This window comes from Bos taurus, chromosome 20, assembly GCF_002263795.3.
Source record: "Bos taurus isolate L1 Dominette 01449 registration number 42190680 breed Hereford chromosome 20, ARS-UCD2.0, whole genome shotgun sequence".
Taxonomy (NCBI): Eukaryota; Metazoa; Chordata; class Mammalia; order Artiodactyla; family Bovidae; genus Bos; species Bos taurus.
The window spans coordinates 56,039,180-56,054,293 of record NC_037347.1 but is presented as its reverse complement, the minus strand read 5'-3'; the positions used below and the strand labels follow the sequence as shown (position 1 = coordinate 56,054,293).

The 15,114-nt window shown below is 42.9% G+C and overlaps 1 long non-coding RNA gene across 2 annotated transcripts in view; it reads right to left on the bottom strand.

Moving 5' to 3' along the window:
- The window catches only part of LOC100849043 (uncharacterized), a 105,134-nt gene that overhangs the window by 15,207 nt on the left and 74,813 nt on the right, over positions 1–15,114 (bottom strand). Inside the window, exon 3 of one of the 2 annotated variants that reach the window (XR_009491985.1) lies at positions 8,029–8,146. The exons of the other annotated variant lie outside the window; for it this stretch is intronic. This is a non-coding gene — a long non-coding RNA (uncharacterized lncRNA). The remainder of the gene's footprint in view (positions 1–8,028; positions 8,147–15,114) is intronic. 2 annotated transcript variants of the gene reach the window in all.

Below are 15,114 nucleotides of genomic sequence, written 5' to 3'. Positions count from 1 at the left end.
GGCCATGGGCTCTGTCTGTCCGGTGGCTCCGGTTTACAGGGAAACACGTTAGAACAAGCTAACCAGGGGCAAAGGAATTGTCCAGGAGTGCAGGATTTAGTTGAGAGGAAGTTATTACCTATTTTGGTCTTTTGGTTTCTTCTAGATATTTCAATTATCATAGCGGATAGAAGTGAACTGGAGAAATCAGAGATTCTTGCCTGCAATGCAGGAATCTCAGGTTCGATCTCTAGGTTGGGAAGATCTCCTGGAGAAGGGCATGGCAACCCACTCCAGTATACTTGCCTGGAGAATCCCACGGACAGAGGAGCCTGGTGGGCTATAGTCCATGGGGTTGCAAAGAACTGGACACAACTGAGCGATTAACATTCGTTTTTTCTGATTTAATATTGGTCTCTGATTTCAGCATTCTTCTTTTAGAACTTTGAGTGGGTCACAGATTTCTTAAGCTTTAGTTTATCTGGAGGAAAAGCACAGACATCCTTCTTATATAGACTCATGGGTATTACAAAACAGGGCAATTTCAGGTCCACCACATCCTGGTACAGCATATGCAATTTGACTAAAGACCAGCTTACATACAGGATTGGAGGTGGAGGTGGGTAACAGGGATAAAGCAGCAGATTCCAGCCTTTCTGCCTTCATGAAAGCAACAATCCTTGTTTTTCTCAATCCCAGGTACCCCAATGTTATCCGTCTTGAGCAGCATCTTTCAGGCTATGAGTAGGGCTTCATTACGTTGGGAGACCAACTGTCCTACTTTGTCTGGAACAGTCCTGATTTCAGTCCTAAAAGTTCATGCATCCCAGGAACGGCCCCCAGCCCTGGGACAACAAATTTTAGAAACTGCTTCTTACAGTTTATACCTTTTAGAGATATAAAAGACAGTACTATATCAAGGCACTTAATGAGTTCTTCAGCAAAGATACCTGTTGAAACTCATTGTTTCCTAAATTTTTTGGCCATAGAACCCTTGACAACATCTCTTTAACACTGCTTATTTTAACTTGAAAAATACTCTTATGGTTACAAGGATATTGTGATTTGTAAGAAGAAGTGTATTTCTGATATATATTTGGTTTTTGTGGTTTCTGGTGTACAACTCCCCAAACCCTTGGAATTTCCCAAGCAGTATGAGAAATGCGAGCATCTTTGGTCATAATATTTGGTCTCTAGTCTTCAGTTAGTGAAAGCCTGATGGCTTCACTTCTGTGCCATCAGGGTAAAATGAGTGTCTTGTTATTCATAACAAGCCCCTTTTCCAGCACGGCTAGGTTTATGTTAACGAGGTAAATTTTGGAGAGCGTATAAAGAATGGGGACAGGTTGGTAGGAAATCAACCATGAACTTTCTGGCCCTTCCTGATTTCTGGAGAGGGAAGAGAGGCTAGATGTTGAACCCATCACCAATGGCCAGTAATTTAATCAGTCGTGCCTGTAATGAAGGCTACATAAAAATCCCAAAAGAAGGGGTTCAGAGCATCTCTGAGTTTGTGAACGCTTGGAGATTTGAGAAGAGTGACCTCTTGAGAGAGCTCTTGTCCTCTCCCCATACGTCTTTGCTCTACACATCTCCTCCATCTGGCTGTTCCTGAATTGTATCCTTTTAGAATAAACCAGTCGCTCAGTTGTGTCTGACTCTTTGCGACCCCATGGACTGTAGCCTACCTACCACGCTCCTCCGTCCATGGAATTTTCCAGGCAAGAGTACTGGAGTGGGTTGCCATTTCCTTCTCCAGGGGATCTTCCCAACCCAGGGATGGAACCTGGGTCTCCCGCATTGCAAACAGACACTTTTACCATCTGAGCCACCAGGGAAGCTCAGAATAAACCAGTGATCTAGTAAGTAAAATGTTTCTCCGAGTTCTATGAGTAGGTGTTGTTGGGACCTCTGACCTCTAGCCAGTTTGTAGGTCAGAAGCCCAGGTGACAATCTAGGCTTGCTTTGGTGCCTCAAGTCGGGGCAGCCATGCGGATGAGCCCTTAACCTGTGGGCTCTGACACTGTCTCCTGGCGGAGAGTGACAGAACTGACTTGAATTGGAGGACAACCCGCTGGTGGGGTAAGGAAATAATCTCAAACTCACACACTGAAATTAAACATAGACTTTTTAGTTGCCCTTTTCAATCTTGTGGAGTAATGAATGTATCAAGCATTGTTTTCTATTAAGCAAGTTTCTGGAAGCACCTACCACCCTTCCCTATTTCACTAGTGGAATGGGTTGCCGTTTCTTTCTTCAGAGGATCTTCCCAAACCAGGGATGGAACCGCGTCTCTTATGTCTCCTGCATTGACAGGCAGATTCTTTACCACTGAGCCAACCTGGAAAACCCTGTTTTTATACATATTTTGTTGTTATGCACCGACATTGTGTTGGGGCTTCCCTGTTGGCTTAGATGTTAAAAAATCTGCCTGTAATGTGGGAGACCAGGGTTCGATCTCTGGGTCAGGAAGATCCCTGGGAGAAGGGAATGGCTACCCACTCCGGTATTCTTGCCTGGAGAATTCAATGGACTTAGGAGCCTGGCGGGCTACAGTCCATGGGGTTGAGACGAGTTGGACACGACTGAGCAAATAACACTTTCACTCCATTTTCAACTTATAAAATTTGTTTTTTTAAAGTGCCTCTTATGTGTTTCCTACATCCATTAGTTTGTATTATCCTTTAACAAAGGAAAGAAACCGTAGCCCATCCTATGTCCTATTTTCATAATTCTGAAATAAACTTCTACCTTCAAAGAGGAAAGTTGGCAGGTAGGTCATTGTTCTTGTGCAGGTTGTACCACAGGTCATAGATCACAGAGTGACTTCAAAGGACACTCAGCCCACACACTACTGTATACAAGACAGATAACCAGTAAGGGCCTACCGGATAGTGCAGGAAACGCGACTCAGTATTCTGTGATAACCTATATGAGAAAAGAATCTGAAAAAGAGTGAATATATGTATAACTAAATCACTTTGCTGTACACCTGAAACTAACACAACATTGTAAATCAACTATAGTTCAATAATTTTTTTTAAAGGCAAAAAATAAAAAAAAAGATGTGTTTCTGATTCCCACTTCTGACTAAGAAGGCACTTTTCCCTCAGTAAGAAGGTGTTACAAGCAATGGTTAGAGGTGTCTAGAATCATTTATAAGTGGAATAAGCTTCTGTGCTCTGACCTAAGAAATTTCCCACTGCAAACCTAACGGTGGTGCTTAGGGTCTGGCATGTGATTGGCTCAGAAATATTTGTACTGAATGGAACTAATCTTCACTTATACTCTTGCTTCCATGGGGGTGGGGGTGGGGGGTGAGGGGATGGATTTTGAATTACAAATGTTTATAACACAACTTGTTTAAAAATTGGAGATAATCTGTATTTATTTATTGTCTTTTCATTTTTTGCTTTTAATTTATTTTAAAAATTTATTTATTTTAATTGGATGATAATTACTTTTACAATATGGTGATTTTTTTTTTTTTTTTGCCATACATCAATATGAGTAGGCCATAGGCATATATGTGTACTCTCCGTTCGAAACACCCACCAACCTCCCCCCACCCCATTCTTCCAGGTTGTCATAGAGCACTGGCTTTGGGTGCCTTGCCTCATACATCAAATCTCACTGATAACTTGTATTTATATTTAAAGATTGCCTTAGAAGAGACTGTAAGGATCTAAAGTTTACAGTCTGCACCATGTCTTTGTATTCACCACCAGAACAGTTCTATTTGAGACTATGTTTCAATCTTCTGAGAAGTGTATGAACAATCTCTTAGAATTTCAAGATGTCAGAATACAGTCTGTTCTCAAAAAACGGCAACTGGTGTTCAGTGTGTTCTCAAAAAATGGCGACTGGTGTTATCTTATTAGTTGGACAAGGTACCTCAGATCATCTACTTAGATGGATAAACAGGCTCAAGAAGATGAAGTTGCCTATCTCTGTAAATGTCAGGATGGGGGCAAGATTCTTAGTTTGATGAATTCTCATCATATCTCATCTCAATATTCTTCAGATTATTGCTTCTGAGAAAATATAAAGTGAGGATTCAATTCCAAGTCCATATGAGTTAGCGCAACCTCATTCCCCTTCCTCTTTGAATATCTATCAAATGGTATCATATTCTCTTTTTTAAAAAAAATCATTTATTTCATTTTTTAAGGTCTTTATTGAATTTGTTACAATATTACTTCTGTTTTGTGTTTTGGTTTTCTGGAACTCAGAAAACCTGGGATCAGCTCCCTGACCAGGGATCAAATCCACACCCCAAGCAAAATCTTAACCACTGGAAAGTGAACTGAAAGTCACTCTAGTCGTGTCTGACTCTTTGTGACCCCATGGACTATACAGTCCATGGAATTCTCCAGGCCAGAATACTGGAGTGGGTAACTAGCTGTTCCCTTCTTCAGGTGATCTTCCCAACCCAGGATCAAACCCAGGCCTCCTGCACTGCAGGCAGATTCTTTACCAGCTGAGCCACAAGGGAAGCCAAAGAATACTGGGGTGGGTAACCTATCCCTTCTGCAGTGGATCTTTCTGATCCAGGAATCAAACTGGGTCTCCTGCATTGCAGGCAGATTCTTTACCAACTGAGCTAACCACTGGACCACGAGGGAAGTCCTGGCATTATATTTTCTATAACCAGTGCTGCATGATCAAATCAGACTTCCTCAATTTTTAGTCTGTGATGGAGATTATGTGAAGGATGTTTATTAAGAAGTGTATTCGATATGGACTCCTGCCAAAAAGAGAGAAAATTTGCCTGACTAAGTGTGGCAAGCTGAGCTGTGATGCAGTCTGGCAATAGCTTCAGCTCATCCCTCTAGGAGCCCTGAAACGGAGGTGGTGCTCAGAGCTGACTCCTCTTGGGGCAAAGATCTTGACCTTAATGACCCCTATGCATCAGTCACTGGATGTGGGCGTTGCAGAGGGGATGTGACTTTGAGTGAAGAAATTCCTTTTCACCATGGTGGTCATCATGGGGGCAGCACAATGACAGTCTGGGGCCTGCAGCATTGCCAGCAGCTGGGGGAGTGAGTTTTCATTCCTGAGCGGAGTCTGCACTGAGCCCTGCAAGGCCCACCATGGGCCTCATCCCATCTTTTCTCCCAGGCTGGAGATGATTAGATTAAAATGTCCCACACTAGCTTCTGTGATGCATCAAAGAATAGGACTGAAGCCAATATAGGAGTGGCTACAGAGCCAACTCCTTTTTGAAACAAATCTGGACAGATAATAATAATCCTTTTAATGTCAGCTTTTGGATGCTAATTCTGTTTACTTTGATAGAGTAGTGCTCAGTCGCTCTGTCCTGTCTGACTCTTTGGGGCCCCGTGGACTGTAGCCCGCCATACTCTTCTGTCTATGGGATTTTCCAGGCAAGAATACTGGAGTGGGTTGCTGTTTCCTTCTCTAGGGGATCTTCCTTATCCAGAGATCTAACCAGCTTCACTTGCATCTTCTGCATTGGTGGGTGGATTCTTTACACTAGTGCCACCTGGGATTTCCTGATTGAGTAGAGATGATGGTTAAAACAAAAACTCCTGAATTTAAAAAGGAGGAGGAGAATGAGGAAGATGGGGAGAGGAGGAAGGGGAGAAGAAGAAGAAGACAGCTATGGTGCCAGAGTATGGACATTTTTAAACATGTGTCATCTTTTTTGTATATTTCTGTGCAATCTTGTATTGTGTACTATTTTAAAAAAAAGATTGTGTGATATAAGTATAAATTCCTGTCCCCACCTATGAGAGAGACTTTGGAGCCCTGAATCTCAGGGCAAGCAAAGAATAGTGGCTGGTGACAGCCAGGCTGCTGAGAGAGTTAATTCTTAGGTAGGTTGATAAGAAGTCTGGGGTCCCCAGGGAGGAGAAATGGGTCTGGGGCTTTCAAGGAGGAGAAAAGGACAAACATTTTTTTCTACATTGCTTTGTCTTAGTCCCATAAGACAGTGTTTTCTTGAAGCCCAGAGCTAATGATTACACAACAAAATTCATCTTGCTCAAGGGTATGTTTTTCCTTTAACTCTGTACTAATGATTATATAATAACAATGTATCTTGCTGAAGGACATGTTTCTCCTTTTTAACAAGAACCTTCTAACTAATCTTGTTATTTTAAGATGTGTGTTGTGGGAGTGGGTCTGGTAAGACCTTTCTATTGTTAGTTCTCGGAGAAGGCAATGGCACCCCACTCCAGTACTCTTGCCTGGAAAATCCCATGGACGGAGGAGCCTGGTAGGCTGCAGTCCTTGGGGTCGCTAAGAGTCGGACACGACTGAGTGACTTCACTTTCACTTTTCACTTTCATGCATTGGAGAAGGAAATGGTGACCCACTCCAGTGTTCTTGCCTGGAGAATCCCAGGGACGGGGAAGCCTGGTGGGCTGCTGTCTATGGGGTCACACAGAGTCGGACACGACTGAAGTGACTTAGCATAGCATAGCATAGCATTGTTAGTTCTAATCTTGTTAATTTAAGATGTATGTTGTGGAAATAGGTCTGGTAAAAGTATTTAAGGCCTTGATAAGGCTCTCTGTCCCCCTTCTAATGTCTATGTCGGAAGTTTTCTCTGTCCTTTTTCACTGTAATAAAATTTCTGCTACACAAAACCTCTTGAGTGATCAAGCCTGTCCCTGGTCCCTTGTCCCAAAGCTAATTCTTCTTCAGAGGTCAAGAATTTGACATCGTTCACCATAAGCTATCACTGCCAGAGCCAGACTGCTTGGTTCAGTTTCTCCATCACACATAGGCTATGTAACAGTGGGTCTCATGTTCCCAGGACCCTGCCTTAGGAGATGGTTGGAGAGTTTCACTTCAGTGAAAGTGGAAGTGTTAGTCACTCAGTCTTGACTGACTCTTTGTGACCCCATGGACTGTAGCCCGCCACGCTCCTCTATCCACAGAATTCTCCAGGCAGGAATACTGGAGTGGGTAGCCATTTCCTTCTCCAGGGGATATCTTCCCAACCGAGAGATCGAACCTGGGTGTCCTGCATTGCAGGCAGATTCTTTACCTTTACTCCAGGGCACCGCTCAAAATATACAATCTCACAATGTGACCCAGCAGTTCCACTCCTGGGTATATATCCAAAAAAACCCAAACATTAATTCCCATGTTCATTGTCCCATGTCCCATGTCCATGTTACATGTCCCATGTCCCATATCCATGTTATATGTCCCATGTCCATGTAAATTGTCCCATTTACAATTGCCAAGATACAGAAGCAATCTTAGTGTCCACCAGCGGACGAAAGAATAAAGAAGATGTGATACAAATACACAATGCAATACTACTCAGCCATAAAAAAGAACAAAATTTTGGGACTTCTTGGGTTGTCCAGTGGTTAAGAGTCCACCTTCCAATACAGAGGACTTGGGTTCGATTCCTGGTCGGGGAACTAAGACCCCACATACCACAGGGCCACTAAGCCTGTGCACCACAACTGCCGAACTGTGGGCCCTGCAGCCCAAGCACCACATCTAGAAGGAGCCAGTGAACTGCAACTCCTGAGCCAGCACAAGCAGAAAAAAAGAAAGAAAGAACAAAATTTTCCATTCCAGCAATATGATGAACTTATGAACTTAGAGGGCATTATGCTAAATCAGACAAAGAAAGACAGTGTCTGATATCGCTTATATGTAAACTCTGAAAACTACAACAAGCTAGTGAACATAACATAAAGGAAGCAGACCTACAGATAAAGAGAACAGATTAGTGATTACCAGAGACTAGTGGTTACCACTGTCTCCAGTACCAGTGGTTACTGGAGAGGGAAGCGGGATGGGCATTACAGGGGTAGGGGAGTGGGAAGAACAAACTTATTGGGTATAAGATAGTCTCAAGGAAATATTGTACAACACAGGAAAGTTAGTCAATATTTTATAATAACTACAAGTGAAGTATAGCTTTTAAAAATTGTTAATCACTATATTGTACATCTGTAACATGTAATTATATGCATCAGTTTAGTTCAGTCACTCAGTCACATCTGACTCTTTGTGACCCCATGGACCTCAGTACGCCAGGCCTCCCTGTCCTCTCACCTTCAATCTTTCCCAGCATCAGGGTCTTTTCCAATGAGTCAGTTCTTTGCATCAGGTGGCCAAAGTATTGGAGTTTCAGCTTCAGCATCAGTCTTTCCAATGAATATTCAGGCATCAACTATACATTAATAAAAAAATAAGCTATAGGTTCAAAAAAACAAAAAATATACAACCTCTATTTGCAGTTTCTTTTCCCAATGCATACCCTTCCAGCTGACCTCCATCCTAAATCTTTCAACTGTGCATCTGGAATGATCTGTTTTTTTCTTTTGTAAAGACTTTCTTCATATAATCAACCCATTGTAAACTATCTGCTCTCCTCTCAGAGGGTCACTGTTTTTCTTGAATTACTGGAGGCTGGTCTTTCTTTTACAGTCTATGTATTCTTAATCTGGGACAGGCATCAACATTGTCCTCAATCCCCTTTCCTGTGCCTGGATATCAATCTCCCTCAGGTGGAAATCCTCTTTGTTTTGGGTCATGCCATCCACCTAATCCACCCTCCATCCCTGTGGATCACTCATTTACTGGCCTTCTGATCTCTCCCACATTTAGGAAAGCCTTGGTAGTCAGTTCACAGTCATCTCTATGTCACCATCTGCAACATACAGGATCAGTTTGATGTCCATGTCAACAACCCCAGACATGATGACCTCTAAGGCTTCTTGATCTGAGAACCAATGCATGGACTTCCACTGCCTTTTAACATCTCTCTTTCACTAGCACTCCCTGTACCTTTTTGCCACCAAACAGTGTCACCTCTGAAAACTCCAACAGCTTAATGCTCCGGCTTGAGTCTGCCAAGAGGTCAACCTTGAGAAGAGACACCAGTCCAAGCAGTTTGTGCTTGTGCTCAGTCACTCAGTCACGTCTGACTCTTTGTGACTCTCTGGATTGTAGCCCACCAGGGTATTCTGTCCTTGGGATTTTTCAGGCAAGAATACTGGAGTGGGTTACCATTTCCTCCTCTGGGGGATCTTCTCCACCCAGGGATTGAACCCACATCTCCAGGGTCTCCTGCCTTGCAGGTGGATTCTTTATGTGATGAGTCATCTCAGCAGGGGACTGGGGTGACAAGGAAGAGAAGGAAAGAGAGCATCCCTTAGAGTTATCCCATCTGGAGGAAGGGAAAAGGAGCCAGGCAGTTATTCTCTGGTTCCCATAATTCCTTGGCTAAGGGCTGCTTCTAGTGGACAGTAACTGCTTGGTGTTCTTGGCCTGAGAAGGTGTTGAGCTGAAAACAAGTAACAGTCTGGCTAGAGAAGGGGGCATAGAAATAAGGATTGGGGGTCACAGACAGCATCCACTTCACCTACCGATTCTCTTCTCTTCATGCTGTATTTCCCCTAAACATGCCTCTCATCTTTATTGAGGTCCTTAATCCCTTGACTCATTCATTTTCAGCTAAATGATCAGCCTCCTGGTACCACAATTCCTTCCATATGGAGTCTGGGTCCCGAGAACAATTTGAACTTCTTTCTCTCAAGCCTCTCAGATTCATTGTCTCCTGGCTGTTGTTTTCCTCTTCTTTCTTCTTTTCTTTTCTCAACCACAATTTGGTATTTCCCAACTAAGCTCAGACTATAATAGCTAGAAAGAATTGCCCACCCAGGCACACTGGTGCCACCGCAAATTAATGGAAATCTGTCTCCCAGTTTATTATATTTTTTTAACTTATTCTAGGTCAGCCCTCTCTTTAATAACTCTCAGCAACTCGGCTGAACTTTCCCTCTCTCCTCAAGGCATCTCCTCTGCTTTTATCCCGCTCATTCTCTGTCGATGACTCAGCCAGATTTCTTGCTGGAATGGTCTATATTTACTGCCTCTATTTTCTTCTTCTCTTCCTTCTTCCTCAACCTGGCCCATTGTGACTTCTAGCTCCATGACCACAATAAAAGAGATTTTTGCCCTGAGGCCAAACTCTGTGTCAACTCGATGGACACTCCTACTCTCATCTTTCTTCTTAGCAACATTCTTAGATATTTTCTGTTTTGGGAATTTTCCCATCTCTTCTTTTCTGTGCCACCAAACTATCTTAGTTTTCTACTTATCTTTCTGGCTAGTTCTTCTGTTTCTGAACAGTTTCATCATCTTTGATGCATCCACTGAATGTTTGAGCTCCTCAAAATTCTCTCTCAGACCCTGTCCTTTCCTTTGTAAACTTTCCAGAAATAGTCTTACTCTTTTGAAGCCTGTATTTTCTACCTACAGGTTAGCTTTCTCCTTTGGGATTTAGGCTCATATGTGCTGTGGTTTATGTTGAATGTCTCAAAGATACACTAATGTCTATATAGCTAAAAGTCAACTCATAATCTTTCTACCTAACCCAGTACCTTCAGGGTACTTCGTTTTAGCAATCCCTCCAGTCTGTGCAGACTGGAAATCTAGGAGCTAGCCTCAATTCTCTTTCACCTTATCTTACTGAATCTCACTTCTTAAGCATCTCTTGAAATCTTGAACTCATCCTTCAGTTTGCATCACTCCCACCTTTTTTGAGCTATAGTTATTTCTTTCCAGTATTACAAAGGTGGGTCCATCTTGTCCTCTCCCAACTCTTCTAATCCATTCTCTGAGTGGCAGCTGAAATCAACTTCATGAAATTCAAATGTGATCGTGTCCCCCTGCCCCCAGCCCCTCTTAAGATTCCTCAGTGGCTCCCTAGTACTTTTCGGATTAAGATGTGCCTTCCTGACATGTCCTATGAGGTCCTACTTCTTCTGGTCTTACTCATGTCTCCAGCTCACTCTGCTGCATCCGCACTGCCTGTATTTTCATTCTGACTCTTCCAATTCTCCCCACTTTTGCAGGACTTTTTCATACTCTGAACCCTCCTCCCATCTCTTTCTGTAATAGTTGACCCCAGCTTGTGGGTTGCAGTCACATCTTTTCATCAAGTAACATGTCCCACTTGTGTTACCTTAGCAAAGAAGGCTTTCTTGATACCTTAGTAGGTCAATTCCTTTTGCCATAAACTCTTACTGCATCATGAAAATCTTCATAGCATCTCTCCCAGTTTCAATTTTACCATCATTGGCGTGACTTTTTGATTAATGCCTGCCACTCCATCAGATTCTAAGCTCCAGGCAGACAAGGATGATGCTTATTGTGGTAACAGGGTACTTGGTCAATGCTCAGAACATATTTATTGCAAGAGTGACAATTTATGAGTGAACAATTTTCTATTTCCTAGAGAAAATCAAGTTTTGAGGTGTGAACACCCTCATTTTCCAACCCACACCTTAATGAGTTTTAGTCCCCAAAAGATCTCAGTTCTGGATGAGTCCCGTCCACTGTGCTCTTAATCGCATGCCCTCCCTGATCTGGTTCCAGTGATTCCATTTTTTTCAAATTTCAGTGTTTCTTCATTGCCTTATTCCTTTCTTGCATCCATTTATATTTTCAAGCCCCACCAGAAAAAAATATCCTCCCCAATCTTGCATTTTGTCTGCCTTCACTTCTCATTTTCGTGTGCTGTCACCTTCTCTAATATGAAATCAAATTCAAATCATTTTCTTGAACTCCAGACCCAAATTACCAACCGGTGACTTGGTATATTTATCTGTACGTATCAAGGGCTCTTCTAAAGCAACCTGTTTGAACTTGTTTGAACCTGCCCTGCCTTTCTTCCTTTGCGTGCTTACTAAGTCACTTCAGTAGTGTCCAGTTCTTTGCAACCCTATGGATTGTAGCCCACCAGGCTCCTCTATCCATGGGATTCTCCAGGCAAGAATACTGGAGTGGGCTGCCATTTCTTCCTCCAGGGGATCTTCCCGACCCAGGGCTCAAATCCACGTCTCATGTCTCTTGCATTGGCAGGTGGGTTCTTTACCACTAGTGCCACCTGGGGGTAAAAAGTAATATCCCTCACTCAACTACCAAATCAGCGTTCTGATCCTTATCCTAATTGTCTTTAGTTCAGTTCAGTTCAGTTGCTCAGTCGTGTCCCACTCTTTGTGACCCATGGATTGTGGCATGCCTGGCTTCCCTGTCCATCACCAACGCCCAAAGCTTGCTCAAACTCATATCTATCAAATCAGTGATGCCATCAAACCATCTCATCCTCCATTGTCCCCTTCTCCTCCCACCTTCAATCTTTCCCAGCATCAGGGCCTTTTCCAGTGGAGTCAGTTCTTTGCATCAGGCAGCCAAAGTATTGGAGTTTCAGCTTCAGCGTCAGTCCTTCCCATGAATATTCAGAACTGATTTCCTTTAGGATGGACTGGTTGGATCTCCTTGCAGTCCAAGGGACTCTCAAGAGTCTTCTACAGTACCACAGTCCGAAAGCCTCAATTCTGTGGTGCTCAGCTTTGTTTATCGTTCAATTCTCACTTCCATACTTGACTACTGGAAAAACTATGGCTTTGATTAGATGGATTTTGCTGGCAAAGTAATGTCTCTACTTTTTAATATGCTGTCAAGGTTGGTCATAGCTTTTCTTCCAAGGAACAGTTCAGTTCAGTTCATTTCAGTCGCTCAGTCATGTCCTACTCTTTGTGACCCCATGAATCACAGCACGCCAGGCGTCCCTGTCCATCACCAACTCCCGGAGTTCACCCAGACTCACGTCCATCGAGTCAGTGATGCCATCCAGCCATCTCATCCTCTGTCATCCCCTTCTCCTCCTGCCCCCAATCCCTCCCAGCATCAGAGTCTTTTCCAATGAGTCAACTCCTCGCATGAGGTGGCCAAAGTACTGGAGTTTCAGCTTTAGCATCATTCCTTCCAAAGAAATCCCAGGGCTGATCTCCTTCAGAATGGACTGGTTGGATCTCCTTGCAGTCCAAGGGACTCTCAAGAGTCTTATCCAACACCACAGTTCAAAAGCATCAATTTTTTGGCGCTCAGCCTTCTTCACAGTTCAACTCTCACATCCATACATGACCACTGGAAAAACCATAGCCTTGACTAGACGAACCTTTGTTGGCAAAGTAATGTCTCTGCTTTTGAATATGCTATCTAGGTTGGTCATAACTTTTCTTCCAAGGAGTAAGCGTCTTTTAATTTCATGGCTGCAGTCACCATCTGCAGTGATTTTGGAACCCCAAAAAATAAAGTCTGACACTGTTTCCACTGTTTCCCCATCTATTTCCCATGAAGTGATGGGACTGGATGCCATGATCTTCATTTTCTGAATGTTGAGCTTTAAGCCAACTTTTTCACTCTCCACTTTCACTTTCATCAAGAGGCTTTTTAGTTCCTCTTCACTTTCTGCCATAATGGTGGTGTCATCTGCATATCTGAAGTTATTGATATTTCTCCTGGCAATCTTAAATCTAGCTTGTGTTTCTTCCAGTCCAGCGTTTCTCATGATGTACTCTGCATATAAGTTAAATAAACAGGGTGACAATATACAGCCTTGACGTACTCCTTTTCCTATTTGGAACCAGTCTGTTGTTCCATGTCCAGTTCTAACTGTTTCTTCCTGACTTGCATATAGATTTCTCAAGAGGCAGGTCAAGTGGTCTGGTATTCCCATCTCTTTCAGAATTTTCCACAGTTTATTGTGATCCACACAGTCAAAGGCTTTGGCATAGTCAATAAGAAATAGATGTTTTTCTGGAACTCTCTTGCTTTTTCCATGATCCAGCAGATGTTGGCAATTTGATCTCTAGTTCCTCTCCCTTTTCTAAAACCAGCTTGAACATCAGGAAGTTCACAGTTCACGTATTGCTGAAGCCTGGCTTGGAGAATTTTGAACATTACTTTACTAGCATGTGAGATGAGTGCAATTGTGTTTGAGCATTCTTTGGCATTGCCTTTCTTTGGGATTGGAATGAAAACTGACCTTTTCCAGTCCTGTGGCTACTGCTGAGTTTTCCACATTTGCTGGCATATTGAGTGCAGCACTTTGGAACAAGTGTCTTTTAATTTCAAGGCTGCAGTTACCATCTGCAGTGATTTTTGAGCCCAAGAAAATAAAGTCTGACACTGTTTCTATTGTTTCCCCATCTATTTGCCATGAAGTGATGGGACCGGATAACATGATCTTAGTTTTCTGAATGTTGAGTTTTAAGCCAGCTTTTTCACTCTCCTCTTTCATTTTCATCAAGAGGCTCTGTAGTTCCTCTTCACTTTCTGACATAAGGGTAGTGTCATCTGCATATCCGAGGTTATTGATATTTCTCCCAGCAATCTTGATTTCAACTTATGCTTCATACAGTGTGGCATTTCTCATGATGTACTCTACATATAATTTAAATAAGAAAGGTGACAGTATACAGCCTTGACATACTGTCAGTTGTCAGCTGTTCAGTTGTCCCACAGTTATGTCTGACTCTTTGTGACCCCATGAATTGCAGCATGTCAGGCCTCCGTGTCCATCACCAACTCCCGGAGTTCACCCAAACTCATGTCCATTGAGTTGGTGATACCATCCAGCCATCTCATCCTCTGTCATCCCCTTCTCCTCCTGCCCCCAATCCCTCCCAGCATCAGACTCTTTTCCAATGAGTCAACTCTTTGCATGAGGTGGCCAAAGTACTGGAGTTTCAGCTTTAGCATTGGTCCTTCCAAAGAGCACCCAGGACTGATCTCCTTTAGAATGGATTGGTTGGATCTCCTTGCAGTCCAAGGGACTGAGTCTTCTCCAACACCACAGTTCAAAAACATCAATTTTTCAGCACTCAGCCTTCTTCACAGTCCAACTCTCACGTCCATACATGACCACTGGAAAAACCATAGCCTTGACTAGATGGACCTTTGTTGGCAAAGTAATGTTTCTGCTTTTCAATACGCTATCTAGGTTGGTCATAACTTTCCTTCCAAGCAGTAAGCATCTTTTAATCTCATGGCTGCAGTCACCATCTGCAGTGATTTTGGAGCCCCAGAAAATAAACTCTACACGTGGATATCACCAAATGGTCAACACCGAAATCAGATTGATTATATTCTTTGCAGCTAAAGATGGAGAAGCCCTATACAGTCAGCCAAAACAAGACCAGGAGCTAACTGTGGCTCAAATCATGAACTCCTTATTGCCAAATTCATACTTAAATTGAAGACAGTAGGGAAAACCACTAGACCATTCAGGTATGACCTAAATAAAATTCCTTATGATTATACAGCCTTGACATACTCCTTTCCTAA